Here is a 25,793-nt window from a genome sequence, read left to right on the forward strand (position 1 = left end):
AAAAACTTAGTTTTGAAAAAAATGGTAGTTTTTCAATATTTTTCGTTTCATACAAATTGTATGAAAGTTAAAAAAAATGTTAATTTTCTGTGATCTATATTAGCATATTGCCGCAAAATTCTACAACCAATTTGCTATAGTCAACTTAATTATGACAAAAATATCACTTACATCCCTATGTTTGTGAGGTTTTAATTATTTTGCACAATTTTTAGTATTCAGGGGTGTTTTTTAGCCTGTCGACTGTATCAAATAAATAAACATGTATGAGCTTAAGCATCCTACTTTTCACATTTGAGTGAGCACATCATATACATATAAATCTTTGGATTTTAGGCAATTTTCGTGTATTGACATCGAATCAAACAACGAATCAATTTCTTCTTTTTTTCATCTTTTGGTACAACGCTAACCCCGAAAAAAGTTTAGCTTACTGTTTCGTATTTAGTTGTGTATTATGTAATAATTGCAATATAATCAAACAATCTATGATGATCTGCCCATAAGATAGATTAGATCAAAATGCTGATTTTGCATTTCATTACATGTCGAAACACATCATGGTTCAACAAATCTCGCTTTCACAATTATTAAAACCGTGAAATGCTCATATTAAACATTATATAGGTACTCTCTCAGCTCCACCAAAAATCAATGTTTACCTCTCGAAAGTAATAACAAATCAACAGTTTTAGCTCCATCAGTTCATTTATCTGGCCTCCAAGGCAAAGAGTCAGCAGCATTTGTTTGAGCACTTGCAGCAGCAGATGAAAATTTTCATCGGCAGAGCAGACGTAGGCAAAAAGTTTCAGTAGGTACGTAGGATACAGCCACCACAAAAAGGCATGAATCATCGCTTCAGGTTCACTGCTGATGATGATTCGGTTTTTACGGTCGTTATTTATCGCAACAGTTATGGTGAGCCAGCTTTTAGACTTAATTAGTGTAATAAAAAGCTGGAACGCTGGTGCACCAAGATTTTACGAGCATTGATTCTGTGCGGGATGCGTAGCTATTCAATTTTGGTTATTCGTGCCAAATAATTATTGAAGTGATTATGGTGGAAATTATTAGTTCATGAAGCAGGATGGTGGAATATGATATTCACATTGACATTCAAGTAGGTTGATGACACAAAATTTCAAAAATTTAGAATCGGATGACTGATGGTCTGAAATGAGAATTTATTGCGTCGAAAACGAGCTATAGCAAGTTTCTATTTCAAATCCTACAGGTTAAACGATGGTAAATGACCGTTGACCGTCTAGAAACCTAATACCACAATATACCAAGACGACAAGTCCATCCCAGTGATCCTAACAAACTTTTATTTTGTTCTTTATTTAAGTGATTTTTTAATTTTAAAATTAGGTTCATCACTAATTTCCTAACAAACTAATTTTAGGATGGCGAAATTTCTCGCAAAACAACAGAAGAATAGGAATATATTCCAATTGTCATAACGGTACTATCCCATTTAATTTCACCACTTGATTGTAACTTTACAGATACGTATTTCGACATCATGATCAAACTTTGTGAGCTCATTAATTATTTAATTTGCGATTAATAACTGTGAAAATTAAATAATGTAGGATAGCACTAACACGACTTATAGCACATGAAGTGAGTTCAATAAAAAGTTCCAAAAAGTTGATGTTCAATTAGTAAAAACAACCAAGCCAACCTTTCATCATGTTAAACATTACCTTTTAATATTTACAAGGGTAGACAAAAAGATTAAGATATGCAAAATTTCGATGAAATTCAAATAAGCATAACATTATTGCCTCAAATATCAGATTTAGATAAGACCATAACTGCCGTAATCTGAAAAAGTGACGTATGCGCCATTTTACAACATACATGTTTTCCATTTTTCTGTTAAAGAGTACGATGAATACTACTCGTTAACACCATTTTTGAAAAATGGCGTATACGTCACTTTGCCAGATTACGGCAGATAACCTACCACGCAGGAATTCTTCTTAGTTCAGAGAGTATAACCGAGTTTCAAGACTGAAATTTGCCTGAGGGTTTTTGACATTGGCCGGCAGATTAGTTCTAGTTTCTATGGAAACCCTAAAACATGATGCAAGTTTAGAGATGAACCACTGAGCCAGCCTAGAGCTGCTCTATAAGAAAGACACACCAAAAATGATAGAAGTTTACTTTACAAATATTGACAAACAAAAATATATTTTTAACTTACCCTAAAAAACCCGGAACCTCTCCATACCCAACATACCCTAGAAAACCCGGAACTGCGTCCGCCGGTTCCTTCTTCTTCTTATTGGCATTACATCCCCACACTGGGACAGAGCCGCCTCGCAGCTTAGTGTTCGCTAAGCACTTCCACAGTTATTAACTGCGAGGTTTCTAAGCCAGGTTACCATTTTTGCATTCGTATATCATGAGGCTAGCACGATGATACTTTTATGCCCAGGGAAGTCGAGACAATTTCCAATCCGAAAATTGCCTCGACCGGCACTGGGAATCGAACCCAGCCACCCTCAGCATGGTCTTGCTGTAGCCGCGCGTTTTACCGCACGGCTAAGGAGGCCCCGCCGGTTCCAGTTCCAGTCTTATAAAAATCAGATTATTTTAAGCAAAGTTATGTTTTTATGATTTCCTTTTTTTTATCCTTTGTTTATTTGAAAGGCTCATTTGCCGTAAAGCGCTACGGAGCCAAAATCATGTTTCTAGTACAATTTTAATCTTGATTCTTATAAATAATGTTAGTTTTGGGGAACCGAAAAACTCGCGGTTTGGTCGAGGTTAGGGAATACAATAATACAAAGGGAAAGGAAAGGGATTATTTATGATTTTCTGTAAATTTTTACTTATCTCAACCTTTCAGCCAAAGCCCTGTATATTTAAAAATACTTATACTGTAAGATTATACCGAATTAATATTGTGAAAAAATGTAGATGCTGGGCGATAGGACAGTATGATTAAAGTTTTCTACAGCTAAGAGCTAATTGGTTCGATGTTGCTTATGTGTGTCCAACAATTAATTATCAAAGCTATACATTATGAACACCGACACGCTTTCTCAAACTACAGAAACTTAATACCAGTGGAAACCAAATATGCACGCTCCACTTATGTTCGTGTCACGTGTGCTCAGTGAAGTCTCTATACTTTCATCGGTGCTTTCATCATTTTCCCGAATGAGGAGTGCGTGATTGTGTAATAAACATGAAACGTGAGCCAGACCTAGTGCCTGACAACAACATTATCGTTTGCATCATGATGGGTGGGTAATTTATAAAGTAGGTGGCTTTCTACCCCTTTGTCGATACTACCCGTAGCCACTATTTATCACGTATTGGAAATTGCCTAAGCCCTAGAACCCAAGTTCATTGTGTGGCATTCGGATGCTAATATTTCACAGGAATGCCCCATAAAGGCAGACACGCACCGAATGATGCAAACATTAGGATTAATGCAAAACCCATAATAAACGATGTATTTTGCGTAGATGTAACTACCTATATTTGGGTTACTGTTTTAGTTCTTCATCGCGATTTTAGCCAATGTTAGGTATTGAAAAATGGAGAACTTTGAGCACCATGTCACAGCGAGGCAAGAAACGGAACGATTTTCTAACTACCAGTTATAGCCAACGAAATGGTTATGATTCAATGTCAAATTATTTTAACTTTTTCAAGGAAGAACAAAAGATGTAAAAAAAAGCTTAAAAGAGTTCATGAAGTTTTATTTCACAAATTTTCAAATGGCGGTACATGTAGAAAAATAGATAGTAAAACTTCCTAATAACATCGGTTGAAAAGATTTTTTTTATATATGCAAAATTTTCCATACAAATAAAGTTACTCAAGGTTTCTCCTGCGGACTACTACTATGGCTTCCTGTAGACTACCTAAAAGGCATTGTAATCGTTTCTCGTCCAAACTCATAGACCTTCGCAAACTTTGCCAAACCTTCTCAAGCCTTGCATACCTTAATAGACCTTTGTGGACTTTCATGAATCTTCGTAGACTGTCTTGAACCTTCACAGACTTTTGCTAAACTTCACGACTCTAGGTGAGCACTGACTACATTTTTATAAGGAAGGTGGTTTGATTTGCTCATATGCCATCGCGTGCGGAAGGGTTTTCTATCGACGAGTACTGTTTCTAAATTTCTAATATGACATCAGCATCTAGTCGAATAGGATTTTTATTGCGCAGTTCTGTTTTCTCCTCGCAACTTACTGAGCTGCCTCGGAGAGAGTAAAATCCAGAACGTTCGTGCAGCCTTATACTGCATTCCGTTTATATTATTAATACTTGAAGAGCTAAGAGGCTGTAAAATCGTCTATAGAAAACTAGTTACGCTTGTAGATGCAATCATATATATTCAATGGAGTGTTTGTGCGACCTAGAGCATTTATATAACTCAACACAATTCTACAGGTCGATGCTATATTAAAAAACACTTCTGAACACCTACCGATCTGTACCTATGATCGTCGTACACTCCGTGTTGTCCGGAGCAAAACCAAATTAACTGTCTTGATCCAGGTCGCTCGATCTTGGACCGCCAATCGCCCTGCACGCCGACCGTACGTACATCTTCCTCGATTGCACACCCGAGTATTGAGGGCAGTATTTTCCGCTCAAAAACTTCGAGAAGTCGATAGTCTGCATCGTTAAACGTCCATGCTTCATGGCCGTACAGGACGATTGGACGAATGTGTACAGAACTAACTAGTTTTGTCCGTGTCTAACTATAGGCTGCTAGACTTTAGTTGGCTACGCAAACCGTAGAAAGTCCTACTTGCAGCCGTAACACGTCTTTTCATCTCGCGGCTAACGTCATATCACATGTAACGAGTGTTCCAAGATGTACGAATTCGTCGACAACATCAAAACGCATCCCACCCATTTCCACCTCGGGACCAACACCGTATGGACTGCCATAATCTCTGCCAGCCACCAAGTCTTTAGTTTTGACAGAATTTATTATCAGTCATATTCTTACAGTCTACCGTTTAAAAAGAACGAAAGCCTCTTCCACTGTTCTGCGATCTACACTAATGATGTCAATATCATCCGCAAAACCAAGGAACAGATAAGACTTGTTTATGATGGTTCCATTGCTTTGCACACCAGATCTTCAAAATGCACATCTGAACACCACTATTGTGCATATGTTACGCTCGTGAATTAAAGGAGCACAAACAACAATTTTTTACACAATAAACCGATGGCTTATTCTTTTTGATTCAAATGATCAAAAAGCGTTTCATAGACAAATGGAACTAACTAACAACTTTTTTCTGGAATATTCGAGAAAAGCAGTTTGCCATTGTTATTTTTTCCGCATATGTGAAAATAATGTCCTTGTTAGGCATGTTGAGTGCTTCAACTGGAGTTTTCCATTCTTGAAGATTTCACATTCATTCATTTATAGTGGGATGGGAATAAGATCTAGTAAGGCAACATCCCATATTATTGTTCCCATCCTTAATTATTTTGAAATGCGGTTGAATAATAAACGTTTGGGACGGGAATCGGGGTGCTTCCCAAATTGTTCTTCTTCCTATGATGCGCATACCTGAGGCTAATTTGAAAAACATTCATCCTTCGGAACTGTTCTCACCATGCACCAGGTATAACAGCTTCATCTACGAGTCCTGCATAAGTTTTCTTGCTAAATCAACTAATTGAAAGCAAAGTGTGAATGAAGTGAAAATTCCTGAAGAAATTCATACATCCATAATTTTCCTTCGGGCATTATCATCACTGCACAAGAGGGAGAGAGTGTAATTAAAATAGAATGTGCTGCGAAAAGCGGAACTTTTAACACAACATTTAAATTTTTTGTTTCCATTCCGCTCTTCTTTTTATTTATGCAAACACTCTGCTTCCACTTTTCCTGAGCCGCTGGCTAGGGGGCTGTAAATGCTCGCTGCTTCGTGTATATTTTTTATCTCTATTTAAATAGCGACCTGCGAAAATTAGTGTACTGGATGTGGGATATGGGGACTACACCGTGGCCGTGTCATGAGTGCCATGCGCTAGAAATCCTATATTATGAGAATGTCGGGAACAAATATTTCGTCAAGGGGAAAGCATTAAAAACTTTCGCATAGCGAGAAGTACAGTTTGACATTCGTCGTTATTTTCAAGCAAGTATCGGATAAGAACTATAAAAAAATATCGCACATCTCTCCAAAATGGATTTCTACAAGCTATCCAGAATGAAAGTCGGCGGCAAAGAGGACACGGTGTCTCCCCAGCAAAGCGTTCTTTTGCTATGGCAAGTGGTATGCTGGAATAGATACCTTTTTTACGTATGAGTACTCAGAACATGTGAAAAGACTTCTTTGTCACGTAGTCAGTGCTTGAAGAAGAGCACATTTTATGAAAAGAAGACAAACTCGAGTACGTCTAACGATATTCGTCGCCAAGATGCTACTAAGAGCTTTTCAAAAAAACTTTCATTAGGTGAAAATAGGTTATACATTATCCCTGGTTTCAATTTAAGCGTTATGCTTTAATTATGGAAATCTAATGTGGTATAGAGCTGATTTCATCACGGCTCAGTATAATTAAAACTTGAGATTTCAGCGTATTTAAAAAAGTTTCCCTGCAGTAGAAAATGCTTTGTCAACGACACAATGCCTCAACTAAAACAAACGAGACATAACTAAATTATAATATACACTACCCACCTAAAGTAGCTGAAAAAGTATTGAGAAGTTAAACATTATTCAAAGACGTTCAAAAGAATGACAGTGTAATTCCTCGGGTAGCATTTATCATTGGAAGATCCAGAACAACCGCAAAAGATTCCAGTTAAATAAGTTCATACTAGAGAAAAGTTATATTTTATGTATCAACTTGAGCTCAAAATGTGGGTGGTCGTGCCGAAATTTTGGATACGATAGTTGGGCATTGGTTTTAGCATTGATTTGGCAAGCAAGTATGATTCGGGTTTCTGTATGCCTATGGGTTTTTCATTTGTTATAGGCGTCATTTGGCCTAGAATTTGTTCTTAGGGTGCAAAACCAAAAGACGTGATATCTTATGAAGACACATAGTGGTTCTGCGAATGATTCAAAAGATTTCGAGCGAACACTCAGCTCGTCCGAGTTCCACCGCGAACGACACCAAAGAGCTATGCGGAAAGCCGGATGCAACAGCCGAGGTACGATTTTCAACAGTACCAGGCAGTTACGACTGGAGGTTATTAGGCCGAATGGCCATTAAGCCGAACGGTCATTAGGCCGAATTGTCATCAGGACGAATGGTTGATATGTCGAACGATCATTAGGCCGAATGGTCATTAAGACGAATGGTTATTATGTTATTATTTCCTCCCTCTAACTTTTTTATCTTTTGTGTAACTTTCTTCCTTCTTTTTTCATTATCGTTTTTCAATTTTCATTTTTCCTTCTTTCTACTTATTTTTCAATTTTAAAATTTCCCTTCTTTCACTTGCTTAACTTTTTTACTACTTCTTCTTCCTTTGTAAATTTTATTTTCCCTTTATCCTTCTTCTTTACTCCTTCTTGCTGTTTTCTTCTTTCATTTTTCTTCCTTTATCCTTCCGCCTTATTCTTTCTCCTTTTCTCTCCTTCTTTCCTGTCTATGCTTCTGCTCTTTTTCCAACTTCATTTTTCTTTCTTCTCTCTTCTTCTATCTCCCTTCTTCCTTCTTCTTTTCTCCTTCACATTCCATCTTTCTTCCTTCTATCGTCGTTTTTCTTCCTTCTCTTTTCTTCTTTCTTCCTTCTTCTTTCTGCCTTCTTCCTTCTTCTTTCTTCCTTCTTCCTTATTCCTTATTCCACCTTTGTTCTTTTTTTTAAATTCCTTCCTTGTTCTTTTTTCTTCTTTCCTCCTTTTTCCTGCTTCTTCCTTCCTTCTTCGTTATTCCTTATTCCATTTTCCTTCTTATTTATCCATAATCCTTCTTTCCTCTTTATTCATCTTTCTTTAATCTTCCTTTTTGCCTTTCTCGTATACTAATTATACATATAAGCTAATAAGGTTTGTGTGATGACATTTCTTTTGCATTTTAGTTTAAAAACGGCTACTTAGTCTTAATTTAGTAAAACGAGTTTGTTATTTACCCAACGTTTCGACACGGGGATTGTATCTTCCTCAGGGGGAAATACTGTCAGTTTTTGTCTAATGTTTGGTCTAACTTTGACTGTCAGTGTTAAAAATTTTGTTTGTTGGTATATTTCTTCGGAACCACTGTCACTTTAAAAAAAAAAGTGACAGTGGTTCCGAAGAAATGTACTAAAAACAAAATTTTCAACAGTGACAGTTTAAGCTGGACCAAACAATGAACAAAAAACGACAGTATTTTCCCCCTGAGGAAAACATAATCCCCGTGTCGAAACGTTGGGTAAATAACATACTCGTTTTACTAAATTAAGCTTGAGTAGCCGTTTTTTACAAAAATAGTAAAGGCTATATGTTCGCTCCAAAAACAAACCTTTTATAGAAGGCCCGGAAACCCATAGTGTTATATAAAGGACTTCTATCTCAGAGATGTTTTGAAGGCACTTTCAATTGTTCCAGGTAATCCAACATTCGCTTGAAAAAAGTTAAAGTTTTTTCTACGATGTAAAAACACTACCAGATACCGCCTCATGCAGAATTACTACTTATAATTCGAAATGCCAATCTTCATTTTAAAAAGATGTAACACATACGAAAAAGCTTGTCAATATGTCCACAATTGAGCATTTCTTCAAAGTAATTGACCACAATTCACGACCTTGTTTCTGATTCAATTGTCTATTGAACTACCCTCAATCGTGCTGAACATTAACATGAAGTTGAAGAAGATTGTTAAGGGATATAAAAACAACAAAGCGAAAATAAACTTACACTTACCTTTGTGGTAAACACTGATCCTTCTTAGAAACAATGCCAACGACGATGGAACGATTCACGCACGGTAACGATTGCGTCGAAAAAAATCAAATTGACAAAATTGAATTTACGACATTCTTAGCACGACTGGCGCTGATTTTCCATACTGATATAGCTCACCGGGGCTAGAGTCTCTTCTTCTCTTGTTGCAGTATGATAAATTTATTCTCGCTTACGCCGAAGAAATTTTGATCATGGCTTTGTTCTCGGGCACGGACGGCTCCACCCACCCCATATACCCACTGTTGAAAGATTTCCGATTCTCAACGACGATGATGTAATACACGCACAACTCCAAACGATTTAGAAACAACAACAAACCACGTGGAAAATTTCTTTTATATCGTCCTGAACTACGGAACAATCACTCTCCAAGCAAGCAACAACGGTAAACACACCGCATCAGGACGTGCTCAACTTTTTTTCTCTTCCACTTGACAAGCTTCCACGAGCTGTCATCGACTAGAGATGCTCCTTACCGTTTCCGGAATTACCAACGAGCAGAAGCTCTTGGGCGCATCAAAACACGCCCCAAGTACGCGGAAGCAGATTACAGAGAAATTCAAAATTATATATAATCCTCCTATCACATCAATATCGACAGTTTTTTCCTCTCCTGCATCTCATGAATTATAATGACGCTATCCCGGCATGTAGATCTATCGCTATCAACGTTGACATGAAGTTACACAACGTTCCAGTTCGTTTTCGGTTTTGCGAATCTGAAATGGGAAAAAGTGTGAAAGAAAATGAGTAATCGGAAAGCTATATCAACTTACGAAGTAAATTGAGTTGCGATAAGCATTTCCGCCACTGAGCAAGTGTTTGAAAAAACTTGGGAGAAATTATAAAACGTAATCAAAAATTCAGATGTATATAGGAACGAGTGATTGATATTGAACTGCAACGGATATGAACACTACTACAATGTATACGTGCCTGACTAGGTAGCATAAAAAATCACTGTAATTTCACTGCGTCGCGTCACCGCAATGATCACAGAATGGCTAGTTCTGGTTTTCAACTTCTCACATCATTTTCTTTGATCTGGTTTTAATTCATTCCCAGGAACTTGTCAAAATTAAGGCGAAACTGGATTGCATCCAAACAGCAACGTTAACGTACAAATCTTGTTGCGATTGTGGGAAGTGTCGTTGGATGCCGATTCTTCCAGCAGACGGATAGACATCATATGTCTGGGGTCAGCTATAAAGCTATTAAATAAACATTTATTACAGAGAAACAGATACAACAGAACAATACTAATTACTAATTACTTACTAATTCGGTAACAGATTATAAGAAATTTATTATTTCTATCAATGCATACACCTCCTCACTATCGCAAATCAATGATGTATCTGCCTTTACAATTTATTTTTCTACGCGCTATACTATAGCAGTCAATTAAATGGCTTAGGGCTGCACAAGTTTAAAGCAATTGTACTCTTTTTGCAATGTTCAAATGGACGCGCAATTTTATGCGCAACAAATCTCAATAGTAAGCGTAATCTCTCTGTGGTGCCAATCTGTTTGATAATATTTGTTTATTTATAAGTCACTTGACATTCAACAGTCTTAATGAATAACAATAAATTTCTATTGCGTTTAAAAATCTTGAAAAATGTTACCTCGCAGTTTCCTGGTGTTCCCTCAGTGGGCTGATATGAACATATCGTGCACGGTTTTATTAATGAACTAAACAAATCGTAAGTAAATTATTTCATGATCTTAATATTTTTCTTCGTAAAGAATCTATTTATGCAGTACCCCAACCATTTTCCACGACCATAACCAATTAGCGAAATAATTAATTGTACCATGTTTGCTTGATTTCCCATGATTATGACACAGCTATGTGTATAAGAACATGCTAGTACATAATAGATACTAAGTATGTACGAAGAACGCAAAATTTGTTTATCTTATTCCTTAACAGCACAACTTTTTATGGCTGCGAAGCGAATAATCTATTGCCATACATTACTGGTTCTTCCCTTACGAGAAATATTATCATTGACAGAACAACTGGCTGAGACACAACCAAGATAAATATGGTAAATCAAGAGTGCTTCGACCTCCAATCGATAGGTCGGGCGAAGAACGACATTTTGGAATAATGTATGAATTTCAACGAACAGCATGCAAATGATATGTCTTCATCTATACAATTCAAGGGTATGTGCTGTTTCTTTTCAGATTGTTACAATGTCAACTGATAAATCTAGTCATATTGCAAATTATACTCGAGCAGCTGGATCGAGAAATACAATGGATGTGTATTTCAACATTTAGAAAGAGCATAACAGCCAGAATTTATACTTTTTGATTCCTTGTCTACATTATTAGCTATATACATAGACAAAGAACCAGAAATAATAAATTGTGGCTGTTTCGCCCTTTCCAAATGTTGGTCTATATATGACACATGGATTCCAGTAAAATATTTGAGTACTTACTCAATTTTTTTCTAATTCTCATTCAATATTCAGCTTCTTCATAGGCATGACATCCCATACTAGGACATTGCCGCCTCGCAGCTTAGTGTTCATTTAGCACTTCCAAAGTTATTAACTGTGAGGTTTCTAAGCCAAGTTACGATTTTTGCATTCTTATATCATGAGGCTAACACGATGATACTTTTATGCCCAAGAAAGTCGAGACAATTCCCAAACCGAAAATTGCCTAGACCGGCACCGGGAATGGAACCCGCAAAAATAGTGAGTTTGACTTACTAGTAGTAAATTATTACTAATTACCAACGTAATACAGCCGATGTAGCACCTATGCGATGTATGTTAAAACCCTCATTTACGTGTGAACGTTTTCAAATGCTTCAAATATGCGAATTGAAACTTCAGTCATTAAACATGCATGCGAAAATGCAAGAGCTCTTACATCAACTATAAAATAATTGACAGGTTAGAAGTATATACTTCTGATATCAAACAAAAAGTGCCGATTGTCGGTCGATATATGTACGTAAGTTTCATCAAAAAGACTGACAGAGCAAATACGGTTAATTTAGTCGCTAAATTATTGGTGGAGGCGCGTGGTGCGTAACCGAATGTGGATAACAACTAGTGAGATAAAAGTGTATTGTGTACAGTCGATCAGCCACCTGGCACGACGCCACGTTTTTGCAGCCAACATCTCGAAGTAAAATTTATGGTAGTATTTGTGTTGTTTACCAACATCTGATTTGATTCCCATTGGGATCCAGAAATGTCAGTGGGGACCAGTCGCGCAATGTTGGCTGCAAAACAAGCCCATTGTGCGAGATATGGATGACACCCACCTGCAGTCGATGCGTTGCACAGTGGCGAAAATCGTGTTTTTAGCGCGATTATTTATTAGTTCCTTTATTATGCAATTTAGCGTAATAGTGTCTTCGAGACATTTTATCAGTAATCCCTCATGCGTCTCCTCGAGTTAGCTGACCCTCGTTATACCATGATAGTCATGGGCGATTACAACCTTCCTAATTTGGCCTGGGAATTCGATGATGAAGTACGTGGGTTTCAGTAGTTGAGTCTTGACTAGCCACAGGACTGCAGCAAACCAATGATTTAGTTAGTGCGAATGTAAACTTCTCGATTTAAGTTTCGTCAGTGATTATTATCGAATTGAACTGTTTGAATCACCACAGCTAAACCTCAGTTTTGACACGGTTTTTAATGCTCTTAATTCAATTGACGTTTCGAAGGGACCTGGTCCAGATCAGATTCTAACGCTTTTTATCGTGGTGTCAGAAAAATGGAATACAAGCCAATGCTACCAAATGCAGAATCAATACTTATTCCGATGTTCACTCACCAATCAGATTTGACTATTCGATGGACCAATTACCGCTTATGAGAGTTAACTCCATAAAGAATCTTGGCCTTACCTTGGACAGTAAGCTTCGATTCAACGAGCACATCTAAAAGACAATCTCTAAAGCCAACACTATGATTGGCTTCCTACGCCGCAACTCTGAACAATTCGATGATGTTTATGCTTTGAAAACACTATACTACTCATTGGTCCGAAGCATTCTTGAGGACGGAGTTCAAATATGGGCTCCTTATCATGCGATTCCTCCTTAGCCGTGCGGTAAGACGCGCGGCCACAAAGCAAGACCATGCTGAGGGTGGCTGGGTTCGATTCCCAGTGCCGGTCTAGACAATTTTCGGTTCAGAAATTGCTTCGACTTCCCTGGGCATAAAAGTATCATCGTGTTAGTCTCATGATGTACGAATGCAAAAAATGGTACCTTGGCTTAGAAAACTTGCAGTTAATAACTGTGAAAGTGCTAAATGAACACTAAGCTGCGAGGCGGCAATGTCCCAATAGAGGATGTACAGCCAATAAGAAGCAAAGAAGACGGACCATGCGATCCAAGCATCACGCATAAGAAGCATCCAGAAACGTTTGTCAGATTCGCATTACGACAGCTGCCATGGACTAATCGCGATAATCAGCCTCCATATGAGCACAGATGTACGCTCATTGGTTTGCAGAGGTTTGCAAACACTCTCCAAACGCCGAACGTATTTACAACGACTTTTTATTTTTTACATGATTGGTGACAACATTGACTGCAGTAGCGTGCTCCGGGAAATCAACTTCCACGCACCTAGCCGCCGATTACACCATCCCCAATTGCTTTGGACCCCGGTACACCGCACTGCTTGGTTACAACAAACCACTTGACGGATTTGCTTTACCAACGGCAAATGCTGGGTAAAGCGTACCATTGGTACTTCGTGTACCTGAAAGAACAAAATAACCCCATCTCGCGGTCCTTAGCCTCTTACCCAACCACTTCTATCCCTACCTCCTCGTGGTGCTGGTCGGGATACGAGCAACCTTAAGGAACATCAGGTAACCAACCCCGGTGGGAACTATGGTCGTATGCTGGATAGGGAAGAAGGGGGGGTTGCTCCTCTCCGGAGGTCCAAATCTAACTGAGCGTCTGTTCTCCATGTCAGGATCGGCTCACAACAGCGTGTGTTCTCCATGTTAGGGACGGCTAATCATCGTCCGATTGCCAGGGAGGGACTCGAAGTGAAACTGTGCACCATGGTCCACCAGAAATAAGGAGGAATGGTCCTCCGGAAATTTAGGGGGATTGATGTCAGGCCCTGCAAGACAGTCTTTAAAAAACATACGCAACTAACAATCAACAAGAGAGTACAGACCGGAACCATTGGCGAAGACCACTGCGACGAAAAGGGACTAGCGATTGGAAACTCGGTTCATGGAACTGCAAATCTCTCAGCTTCATCGGGAGCACACGCATACTCGCCGATGTGCTCAAGGACCGTGGATTCGGTATCGTAGGGCTGCAGGAGGGTTGTTGGAAGCGATCATTTGTGCGTTTAGAGGTAATCATACCATCTACAAGAGCTGCGGCAAAACACACGGGAACAATTTTCATAGTGATGGGCGATATGCAAAGACGCGTGATCGGGTGGCCGATCAATGAGAGAATGTGAAGGTTGAGGAATCAAAGGCCGGTTCTTCAACTTCAGCATAATAAATGTCCATAGCCCAAACTCCGGAAGCACTGATGATGATAAGGACGCATTCTACGCGCAGCTGGAACGTGAGTATAACAGCTGCCCAAATCAAGACGTCAAAATCATCATAGGAGATTTGAACGCTCAGGTTGGCTAAGAAGAGGAGTTTAGACTGACTATTGGGAAGCTCAGCGCTCACCGGCTGACGAACGAAAACGGCCTACGACTAATTGATTTTGCCGCCTCCAAGAATATGGCCATTCGCAGCACCTACTTCCAATACAGCATCCCGTTTCGGTACACCTGGAGATCACCACTGCAGACAGAATCACAAATCGACCATGTCCTGATTGATGGACGGCACTTCTCCGACATTATCGACGTCAGGACCTATCGTGGCGCTTACATCGACTCTGACCACTATCTGGTGATGGTTAAACTGCGCCCAAAACTATCCGTCATCAACAATGTTCGGTAACGACGACCACCACGGTACGACCTAGAGGAACTGAAGCAACCTGATGTCGCCCGCCACTGTATACGTGCAGCATCTCGAGGCAGCGTTGCCGGAAGAGGGTGAGCTCGATGGGGCCCCTCTTAAAGACTGCTACAGCCAACGACGCAGCGGAGAACAACGTCGGGTATGTGGGACGAAGTCGAAGGAACGATAGGTTCGACGAAGAGTGCAGACAGATTCTGGAGGAGAAGGACGCAGCGCGGGCGGTCACGCTGCAGCAAGGTACCCTGCAGAACGTGGAACGTTATAGACGGAAGCGGATACAGCAGACCCGCCTTTTTCAGGAGAAGAAACGCCACCTAGAAGAGGCGGAGTGCAAGGAGATAGAACACCTGTGCCTCAAGAAACTCGCAAGTTCTATCAGAATCTCAACGCATCCCGCAAAGGCCTCGTGCCGCGAGCCGAAATGTGCGGGGATAAAAATGGGAGCATCTTGACGGACGAACGTGTGGTGATCGAAAGGTGGAAGCAGCACTACGAGGACCATTTGAATGGTGCTGAGAGTACAGGCAGTGAAAGGCAGCGGAGGCGATGACTACTTCAGTTCAGCGGACGATGGAAGCCAAACAGCCCCGACCTTGAGGGAAGTTAAGGATGCCATCCAACAGCTAAAGACCAATGAAGCAGTTGGTAAGGATGGTATCGAAGCTGAGCTCATCAAGATGCGCCCGGAAAAGCTAGCCACTTTCTTGCACAAACTGATAGTCAGAATCTGGGAAACTGAACAGCTACCGGAGAAGGGGAAGGAAAGGGTTATATGCCCCATCTGCAAGAAAGGCGGCAAGCTGGAGTGTGAGAACTTTCGAGCGATCACCATCCTTAATGCCGCCTGATCATCTTCTGACGTCTGTCACCATTAGTGAATGAGTTTGTGGGAAGTTATCAAGTTGGCTTCGTTAGGGGCAGCAGGGACTATGTCCAAGGGCTTGACGACCCCTCCCCATGGCCACTGCGAGTTAGGGGGCCTGCCTAGGATGTAGTGGGGTTTGACAGTGGGCTCTGTTAAACCTCTACAAAAAGCTGCATGTGTCCATAAGCAGGCCCTATCAAACCCAGTCAACACATGAACGTATATGGTGTCGTGTAGGATGCTGAAGTGCAGGCGATAGAGGTACTTTTCCACACAACATGTATGTATATCGTCTCCAATTTAGCATCTTGTATTGCACCATGTGCGATTTTATGTAGACTGGGAAGCGACCGTGTGCCGCTCAAAGCGCACAAGCCCAACACGAGTGCCAACCGGCAAATCAGGATTAATACCAGTGAGATCCTGATTACGGTATACTGGTCAAGGGAAGTGACACACACACGCGCGCGACAAATGGCATGTAAAATGAACGTAAATTTACATTCTTAATTAACGTCAAATAGAGATAAAATAAGGGTTGCTGAATAACATTAGCTTTCCGATTACTATCAATTATTTTCAATTTTAATTCCGTTTCTTTTTTACTTTTCTTACGTTAATGAAATGATAACGCGGGCGCCTAATCCGAAATTCAAATGAACAATTGCTCACTTTGAGCGATTGATTGTTTATTCTCGCGAAGAATGAACAATTGAACAAATTAGGGAAATGCTAATACTGCTGTGTAGAAGTTTCATAGGTCACATCACTTTCCATGGTGAATCCCGATCTATGTTACTGATTACCCCACCCAACTAACTTCCTTCCCGTGGTGATTGTGGAGATGCAGAGGTATTCTCGGTCTCTAGTAGCAACAATTACCACACACTCACATTCCCTCCCTTTCCCAACTGACTGTAAGGACTTGGCCGGCGCCGTTATTGATCAACATTTGCGAGCTGCTGAAACGTGCACTTCGAGAATAGTTGGTAAATCCCAACCACTATTCACTTGGATCGTAGTGCAATTTGCACCAGTTCTGATCAATCACGGAGTGGCAACCATTGATATGTACAGTCAGTCTAAGCTAAGCTAAGCTAAGCTAAGTTATCAAGTTGGCTTCGTTGACGGCCGCTCGACAACGAACCAGATCTTTACTGTACGGCAAATCCTTCACAAATGCCGTGAATACCAGGTCCCAACGCACCATCTGTTCATTGATTTCAAGGCGGCATACGACAGTATAGACCGCATAGAGCTATGGAAAATTATGGACGAGAACAGCTTAATCAATAAAGAAACGGTAGATGGTGTGAAAACCGTGTGAAGATTTCGGGCGAACACTCCAGTTGGTTCGAATCGCACCGAGGCCTAAGACAAGGTGATAGACTTTCGTGCCTGTTGTTCAACATTGCGCTAGAAGGTGTCATACAGAAAGCCGGGTGTAACAGCCGGGTACGATTTTCAACAGATCCAGTCAATTTATTTATTTCACGGATGATATGGACATTGTCGGCCGAACGTTTGCAAAGGTGTCAGAACTGTGCTCCCACTTGAAACGTGAAGCAACAAAAGTTGGACTGGTGGTGAATGCTGCGAATACAAAGTACATGCTTGTCGGCGGAACCGAGCACGACAGGGTCCGCCTGGGAAGCAGTGTTACGATAGACGGGATCGGGAAATACGAAGGCGCATCATCTGTGGAAGTCAGGCCTACTACGGGCTCCAGAAGAAACGGTCAAAAAAGATTCGCCACCGCACCAAATGTGTTATGTACAAGACACTAATAAGACCGGTTCTCCTCTACGGACATGAAACATGGACAATGCTCGAGGAGGACTTGCAAGCACTCGGAGTATTCGAGACCATCTTTGGCAGTGTGCAAGAAGACGGTGTGTTGCGGCGAAGAATGAACCACGAGCTCGCCCAGCTCTACGGCGAACCCAGTATCCAAAAGCTGGCTAAAGCCGGAATGGTACGATGGGCAGGACATGTTGCAAGAATGCCGGACAGCAACCCTGCAAAGATGGTGTTTGCTTCCGATCCAGCAGGTGCGAGACGGCGTGGAGCACAACGAGCAAGGTGGACAGACCAGATGCAAAACGACTTGGCGAGCGTGGGGCGCATTCGACAATGGAGAGACCGTGGTCCGATTTTGATAAAACTGAAACCATCGGTACGAAAACTCTTCTAGTATACTGTTCCCATGCAAAACCTCTGATTGACCCGTGGCCACCGGAGATGTTTCGGGCTTTCCGAGTGTATGTTACAAATGCATTTTTTTTTCTTTTGCTTGTCATTTAATGTGACGTTTACTGCCATCATGTTTTATGCTTTCCACTGAAATTAGAACTTATGTGCTGACCAGGTGCTGACCAATGCTGGCTGCAGATCGAAAATCCGTGAGGGATACGCAGATATATGGCCATTTTCGTGAAAACAGTACGGGATTGACAACACACCCTGAGCAAATGTCACTTTCGCAGAACACCAGGAACCTGTTACAAATTGACCAGAAAGTTCTACAGTACTCAAAATGTATCTTTAATAAAGATCCTACATTAATCGTCGTGGGAAAACATGAATTTTGACACCCATATATGCATGGTTCCAGATGGTGCCAAAACCGGCCCCCCATGGAACCTGCTGTAAGGGTGGCAGTGGACACTATCATTCTGGAAATGTTTCTGTAATCGTCGTCTCGCAAAGCAATGCAGTCAGATACTCATATTTGCATTATTCCGATCTGTTTGTTGACCTTTGTAAAACCCAAAACATCTCCGGTGGCCAAGGGCCAATCTCAGGTTTTGCAGGGGGACAGAATACTAGAAGATGGTTCTGGTTTTATCAAAATCAATTTTATTAAGATACGCCGTTTGGTGGTAATGAACTTTAATATAATACCTGAACTGTTGAGTAAGCGAATGTAAAGAAAGTTTCATCAAAAACCATTTCCTACTATGCAAGGTAGAGATCAATTACCCATCACAAGGAGTTGATGAACCAATGCACCATGCGTCTCCATATGCTTGTATGCTTAGACATCGAACATGTTCAAAACTCGTTGGCATAAAGAGCAATCAATCTTTAAAAGTAATGAAATTACGAACTTGGTGTCCTCGACAAAGTTTTTCAGGAGAACTTTTGCTGCAACTCTCGCGAAGACGTATACCTTCCATAATCTACACCAGTAGTCCATACTCATAAAGTATCGCTAGATGCCGTTTGGCTTGTAAATTTTCGAAAACTCAGATAAACTGTTTGGGCTGTAGGCCACTGAAAGTGAGACAAAACCAAAGCTCAAAAATATTGGTGCGATATCCCAAGACACTCCGTTTGGTTTTTTATGAAACGTGAGATCGAATTGAATACAGATGCTTGTTCCAAAGATTTGTTGGACATAGTACTACATAGAACGAAAAATAGTTGCACCCGATTAGTTACTTTAGTCTCAAAATTTTGTTAGCGGAACAACAAAAGTACTAATACAAGTTGAAAGCATTAACATTTCCGCAAGAAAGTGTTAAGCGGCCATGCATCGCGAAATAGAAATGGTGCCGTCACACGCTCGATAGAAAATCGCAAGTAACTTCTTCTTCTTATTGGCATTACATCCCCACACTGGGCAAGTAACTATCATGACCAATTAGTCCTGGAAATAATGCTAGTTGAATCTGTACCACAGAAGAGAACACGTCGTATTTTGATTGTTTGGTCGGTATGCCCCCTTACATCAATCTAATATGAATACATGCTATTTTTAATTATAATGAATATCAAATCTGAGGGACTTTATTACCTCCGTTCCAACAAAAATAATAATTTCATTTCCTTTATACCCTCGAGCAAGGGCCTTCCGAATCATTGCTATAAACTCCTCTGTAGCCCTAGTACTAGTTTTAGATAAATGGCTCGAGCTTGAAGATATCGTAATAAACACGCATTAACTTAATGTTCCCAACACCTCCTCAATACTAAAATCGCATTTGTTTATGTTTCCCTGCAAAGCGTTCATTCCATGCCATATACTCTGGGCAGGCGTCACATATTTTCACGCTTCCTTTCTGGTGTGTTCCCGACATTCGGTCCCCAATGTTTCATTAGAAGGAATAGCATAAGTTGCCCTCGAACTAGAGGGCTCCCATCCGTTGTTCTTATTATACACATAAGCCGTAAGCCTTGTTTGATATGAATTATTAACGAAAGCACAAGGCGAATTACACAGGCTTAACTTGATTAAACATGATATCAGAAATTAGATATACATGCATGCTATATACAGTAGGGTGTCCCAATTCAACTAATTAAAAACATTACTCTCAATTTGGAATTGAAGGGTATGCATACGCCATGGCTCCACCTTCCGTAGATCAGTAGTAAAACTCCCAACTTCAAAATAAACCATGCTGAAGGTGTCTAAGCCCTGCAACCAAATTTACACAAATGAGCAATATCATTTAAATTACAGAAATGTTTTTATACAAAATGTACGTTCCCAACAATCAAAACGGATTTTGACAAACTTTGAATAATCAGCATATATCGCCCTTCTCGCACATTTTTAAAACAGTATTTGGCCAAAACCTTTTTGCCGATACTCCGATCTGATCCATTTTCAATAGGAAGCAATATGAAGCAAGTGTGCCTCGTCGCAAAAAAAAATCTGTTATTTTTAGCATGTTTTGCGAGAAAATAAATATTTTCAGAGTCAGACCCCGCCCATTATCAATAAGAAAAATGGGACAGGATTCTCTGTTGAACGCAACTTGTTGCGAGTAAATCGGTTAAGAAATAGCTCTTGAAAAGACATGGAGATTTTTCTGCGAACAATATACACACACAGGCAGACGACCTTTAACCTCAACCAATTTGCATGATCTTCATAAGCATATTCTTGACATTTATACGGGATTCTTGAAATAAATAAAATCAAATGTGGAACATGTTTATCTGATAGTGCTGTTTCAACGCACGAGCAAAGCCACAACCAACACAGTTGGTAAATTGATCAAGGTTTAGCTTCATTTTAGTAAAGGTAACTCGAAAAAACCACATTCACGAAAAGTAATTATTATTATTTTAGATGTATCATGTATCAATCGTGTGTGTAAGGTAATATAACTAACGTACAACCATGTGATATTTCTATCAAGGACTTATTTTGGGACACACTAGTAAATAGGCACTTCAGAAGCGACCGTATCTGCCGAGAAGAATAATGTGTGATAACTGCCATGTCTAACGTGCTGCAAATAGGATTATATTTTGTTTTGAGTTATGTCCTGGTAGAATATTAGAGAAACATGTATGGCGTCATGCTGGTTTCCAATAGGATTACTGGATTGCCTTTTTCAATATGATATTTATGACGACATGCCATGCCACTCTTCCAATTGAAAACTGAGTTTGGGTAATTTAAGTTGATAAATAAAACACCGGCTGCGATGAAGAAGAAAAGCAATGACTCTACATTCCAGACAGGAGTCCAGTTAATTGAATATCAAAGCATGATCTACATTTATTTGGTAGAATCGAGTCAAGTACGAGACACTGAAGACGACCTTACTGTTGAGGTCGAAATATGTATCTGTCAAAGGTACAATAAAGTAGTGAAATTAAATGGAATTGTACAAACTCGTCTTAATGCCCGAAATATAGGCAAAACTAGCTGAGAGTTACAAGGGCTGTCCTATTTATAGCACGCTGGGACTATATGTTTGTTATTGAAACAATAACTCGACCTTCAACCTGAATAAATAAAAACCCTGATGCATCCACATAACGGTGTTTGTGCCTTTCTCGTGCATTGTATATACTGAAAAGACTTGAGAGAGATTTTCTTAGTGTGTTTTTTGTATTTATAGAAACGGTATAATGCGCCCCACCTGGCCTAAACGCCCCTGTTTGATTTCTAGAAAACTATAACTAACTAAGGGTAAAAATCAGTTGGTACTTTTTTATCATATTCGTAAAACCATCATACTGTTTGTATGTTGGAAGTATTTATGTATTACATAATGAAAATAACAGCAAAATACAAAAAGTTACAATTTTGATGAATTTTTCAATGCTTGTTTGCTCAACATTTTAGAGCGACGCTAGCATACTGTCCGCAAAACTTGCACTGGAACACTCAGCTGGGCAACAAAATATCTTTTTTCAGTGGTTAATCTTCTATATAATAAAAATGAAATGGTCTGTGTTCGTATCCGCATAACTCGAAGACGGCTGGATGGATTTTCTTCATTTCTTCAGCACTTAGGTTCGTTATAGTTTCCGACGGGTTTATATAATACTAGCAGTATGTACCCGGCCTTGCTCGGAGTTGCCAGTTTGATTCGCAGTTTTTTCACAATCGGAAAATGAATAAACCAATTGGTCAACAGGATAATTGTGTTTTTTTATTTATACTTCATCATTTTTGAAAGAAGGCAGATTTTATGTGAAAACATTGACTGATTTTGAAAAAGGGAGTTTAAACTCAAACTCGTCTTATTCCGGATAAACGTCTATTTCTAAAGAAGGAAAAACAACCACCGGTGTTTTATTCCGGGCAAACGTCTATTTTTAAAGAAGGGATCACATTCACCATCCAGAAGGAAACACATTAATCATTGCTTTTCACTGGGCAAACCATGATTTCGATTAAGTGTTAAGTTGATCGATAACTAAACAATACCACTCCCCACACCCTCCCTTTTCCCTCTTTGACCCACTATCGTCGTTTCCTTAATATGAAGAATGTGTGTTCCAAATTTGGCTGAAATCGGCTAAGACCAGAAGTTACACTGAGGTTATTGAGAGCTGAACAAAACCAGTCCCTCCACAACCTGCTTGTTTTCTAAATACCATCCCTAACCCCTATCTTCGTCTTCTCGAGAAAAAGAATGTGTGTTCCAAATTTGGTTGAAATCGGCCAATGGGTACATACTGAGTTTATCGATAACTGAACAATACTCCTTCCCACACACCCTCCCTCTTTTCTAAAGAGCATTCCCAAAACTTCTATCGTCGTCTCATTAATTTGAAAAATGTGTGTTCCAAATTTGGCTGAAATCGGCTAAGAGGTTCAGAAGTTATGCTGGAACATACACACATGCATACAAACATTGAGTTATATAAAATATAACCATATATTACCGCCATCGGGGGTGACAATGGGTCTGGGGGGTGACAATGGGTCATCGCTCTCACCGGCAGCCTGGAGGTCGGATAGCAAAATCGTTCAAAAAGGTCTTCTATATTTTAGTCTTCTTGCCCTTAGATACATTGAATCCATTCTACAATCATTCTAAGTAGTTGAAACAGTGACCCATTCTCACCCCCATTTGACCCATTGTCACCTTGGCCCTTCTACCATTTCAATAAACATCTTTCAAAAATAGAGAATATGTATACCAAATCAGGTTGGAATTGGTCTTGGAGGTTGGGAGTTACACTGAATTGCTCGTTTTCTAAAGATAACCCCTTCCCCCTTACTCTCCTTCTTTCCCCAATGACCATTCCACCCCCTTTGTCTTCTTCTCCTTAGGATAGAGAATGGGTGTACCAAATTTGGTTGAAATCGGTACAGGGGTTTAGAAGTTACAATGAATTGCCCGTTTTCTGAACAATACCCCACCCTCCAGACCCCTCCCCCTTTCCCAATTTACCCTCCCATATGATCGTCTCCTCGTAGTGATCGTAGTGAATATGTGTATCTCCTCGTAGTGAATATGTGTACAAATTTTCAGGATTTTCAGCTTTCAGTCACATGAAAATGTTGATAATTTCAAATCATTGCCAACGTTGATGAAGATCCAAACCCGGATCGAAACGTTGGCAATGATTTGAAATTATCAACATTTTCATGTGACTGAAAGCTGAAAATCCTGAAAAATTATGTGTACAAAATTTGGTTGAAATCGGTCCTGGGGGTTGGATGTTGCACTTAATTGCTCGATTTCCAAAGACAACGCCTCCCTTCATACCCTCCCCTTTTTCCAATGACCACCCCACCTTTTTTTGTCATTTTTACTTTAGGATAGAGAATGTGTGTACCAAATTTGGTTCGGACCGATCCAGGGGTTCATATTTTACTCTGAATTGCCCGCCTTCTGAACAATACCCTTCCCTCCAGACCCCTCCCCCTTTCCCAAATCCCATATGATCGCGTCCTCGTAGTAAATATGTGTACAAAATTTGGTTGAAACCGGTTCTGGGAGTTGAAAGTTACACAGAATTGTTCGTTTTCTGAACGAAACCCCTCTCACCACCCCTCCCCCTTTTCCAAAAGACCATCCCACCCCTTTGTTAACTTCCCCTGAGGATATAGAATGTGTGTACCAAATTTGGTTGAAATCGGCCAAGTGGTTCAGAAGTAGTTAGCGAACATACATACATAGATTGGTTTTTATATATATAGATTTCTTCGTGCAAAAATCACAAATTAAGTTGAATAAATCGCGAAAAACTAAAATAATGATTCGTATGGAAAATTTGCATGGGCAACGCGTATTTTCACCTACCGGGTCAACTAGTATGATAAAGAATTGCTTCTATCTTCAAAAATGTAACGTTTTTCGAAAACATGTAAAACATGACGTATGATGGTTTTTTTTAAATGTCAAGTACATAAGGGTTTGTATCCTTTTTATTATAGGATAGATAAATACTAATGAAGGGCTATGAAACGGTTTTGTTTACGGTGGGACGTTTTGCCCAGGCACTTGTTGAAATCCATTTTTTCACGTCTTTTCAAAAAAGCTTTATCACTTGTTCTCTGTAATATTTTTATATGACTACTCATAGGCAATGCATTTGTGACTTTTGTACTTTCAAATAACACAAAGTTTGCATAAATTGCGTTGAAAAGTAAAAGTGGTCATAGGTATTGCCATAGGGGGCATGTTATACGTCTGACAGAAGGGGTGAAAACGAATTTAGAAATTTCATAGCATTATCATCTCTGTACTGATTTTAACTATTTTTTTACCACGAGAATCGGGCAGGTCTCTAGGCTATGACTATATAATGACATGCATAAATAAAATCCTGCATTGGCCACTTTGTGCCAGAGATATTCCAGTTGTACCGGACTGAGAGTCGAACTCACTATTTTCGGATTGGCAAACCTGCGCCTTAGCTCGCAAGACTAGGTAGAGATCGATAGGTTACTTCACTGTAGACTTGTGACTTGTAAGTTTTATTCCCGACCAAAATTACCCAAGTAACCAATAAGCACTACAATTCGCCAAATAGGCCATATAGTGCTATTTTAATGCTCATAAGTTTTTGAATAGTTTTATCATAAAGGACCCCCATGCACATGCCGTATGCATGTTTTGATGCAATTTTGGCTCTATACATTTTTTTTATCACTGTTATACATTTATAAATTGTTAATTAGGACTCTACGACACCACCCATAATTCCATTACCCCGAAGGCCACTACCCCGAACGCCACAACCCCGAATGCCATTACCCCTAATGGGACACTACCCCGAATGAGCCAGTACCCCGAATTAATCATTATTTCAAGTTTATACTTCATTTCAATGAAATTAGGTATAAATGTTACTCAATAAAAGTTTATTCACAGAAACTGTTTCAATGCAGTATAGAACTAAGTATTCTTACTCCGTAAGATCCCGTTCCACTTCGTATGGCACTCTTCAAGAGTCCTGAAGGGTAGGTAGATTATGCAGCACGTTTTCATGTACAATGCAGAGAGTTTGAGGCAGTTGCGGTCCACATCAGCACGGCTTCAAGGGCAACAATGTTGAAGTTGTTCCTTGGTCGCTGTAGTAAAAGCAACGGATTCTGGATGAAGCGTGGTCTAACTCTCAAAATCGACGAGTGGGTGAGTAAGAGTGAGTGGGTGAGTAAGTGAGTGAGTAAAAGTGAGTGAATGGGCGAGTGAGTAACAGTAAATGAGTAAGAGTGAGCGATAAAGACAGAGCGAATGATTGAGAGTAAATGAGTAAGTGAAAGTGGATGAGTAAGGGTGGGTAAATAAATAAGAGCGGGTGAATTAATGAGA

At 39.9% G+C, this 25,793-nt stretch overlaps 1 protein-coding gene across 3 annotated transcripts in view; it reads right to left on the bottom strand.

Moving 5' to 3' along the window:
* Window positions 1-25,793, bottom strand: part of LOC134224407 (TWiK family of potassium channels protein 7) — a 333,804-nt gene that overhangs the window by 246,092 nt on the left and 61,919 nt on the right. For 2 of the 3 annotated variants that reach the window (XM_062703739.1, XM_062703738.1), the window contains exon 2: window positions 8,862-9,622. The gene's annotated coding sequence lies outside the window, so the exon portion shown is untranslated. The remainder of the gene's footprint in view (window positions 1-8,861; window positions 9,623-25,793) is intronic. The other variant, XM_062703740.1, reaches the window with a different exon arrangement.

This window comes from Armigeres subalbatus, chromosome 3 (assembly GCF_024139115.2).
Source record: "Armigeres subalbatus isolate Guangzhou_Male chromosome 3, GZ_Asu_2, whole genome shotgun sequence".
Taxonomy (NCBI): domain Eukaryota; kingdom Metazoa; phylum Arthropoda; class Insecta; order Diptera; family Culicidae; genus Armigeres; species Armigeres subalbatus.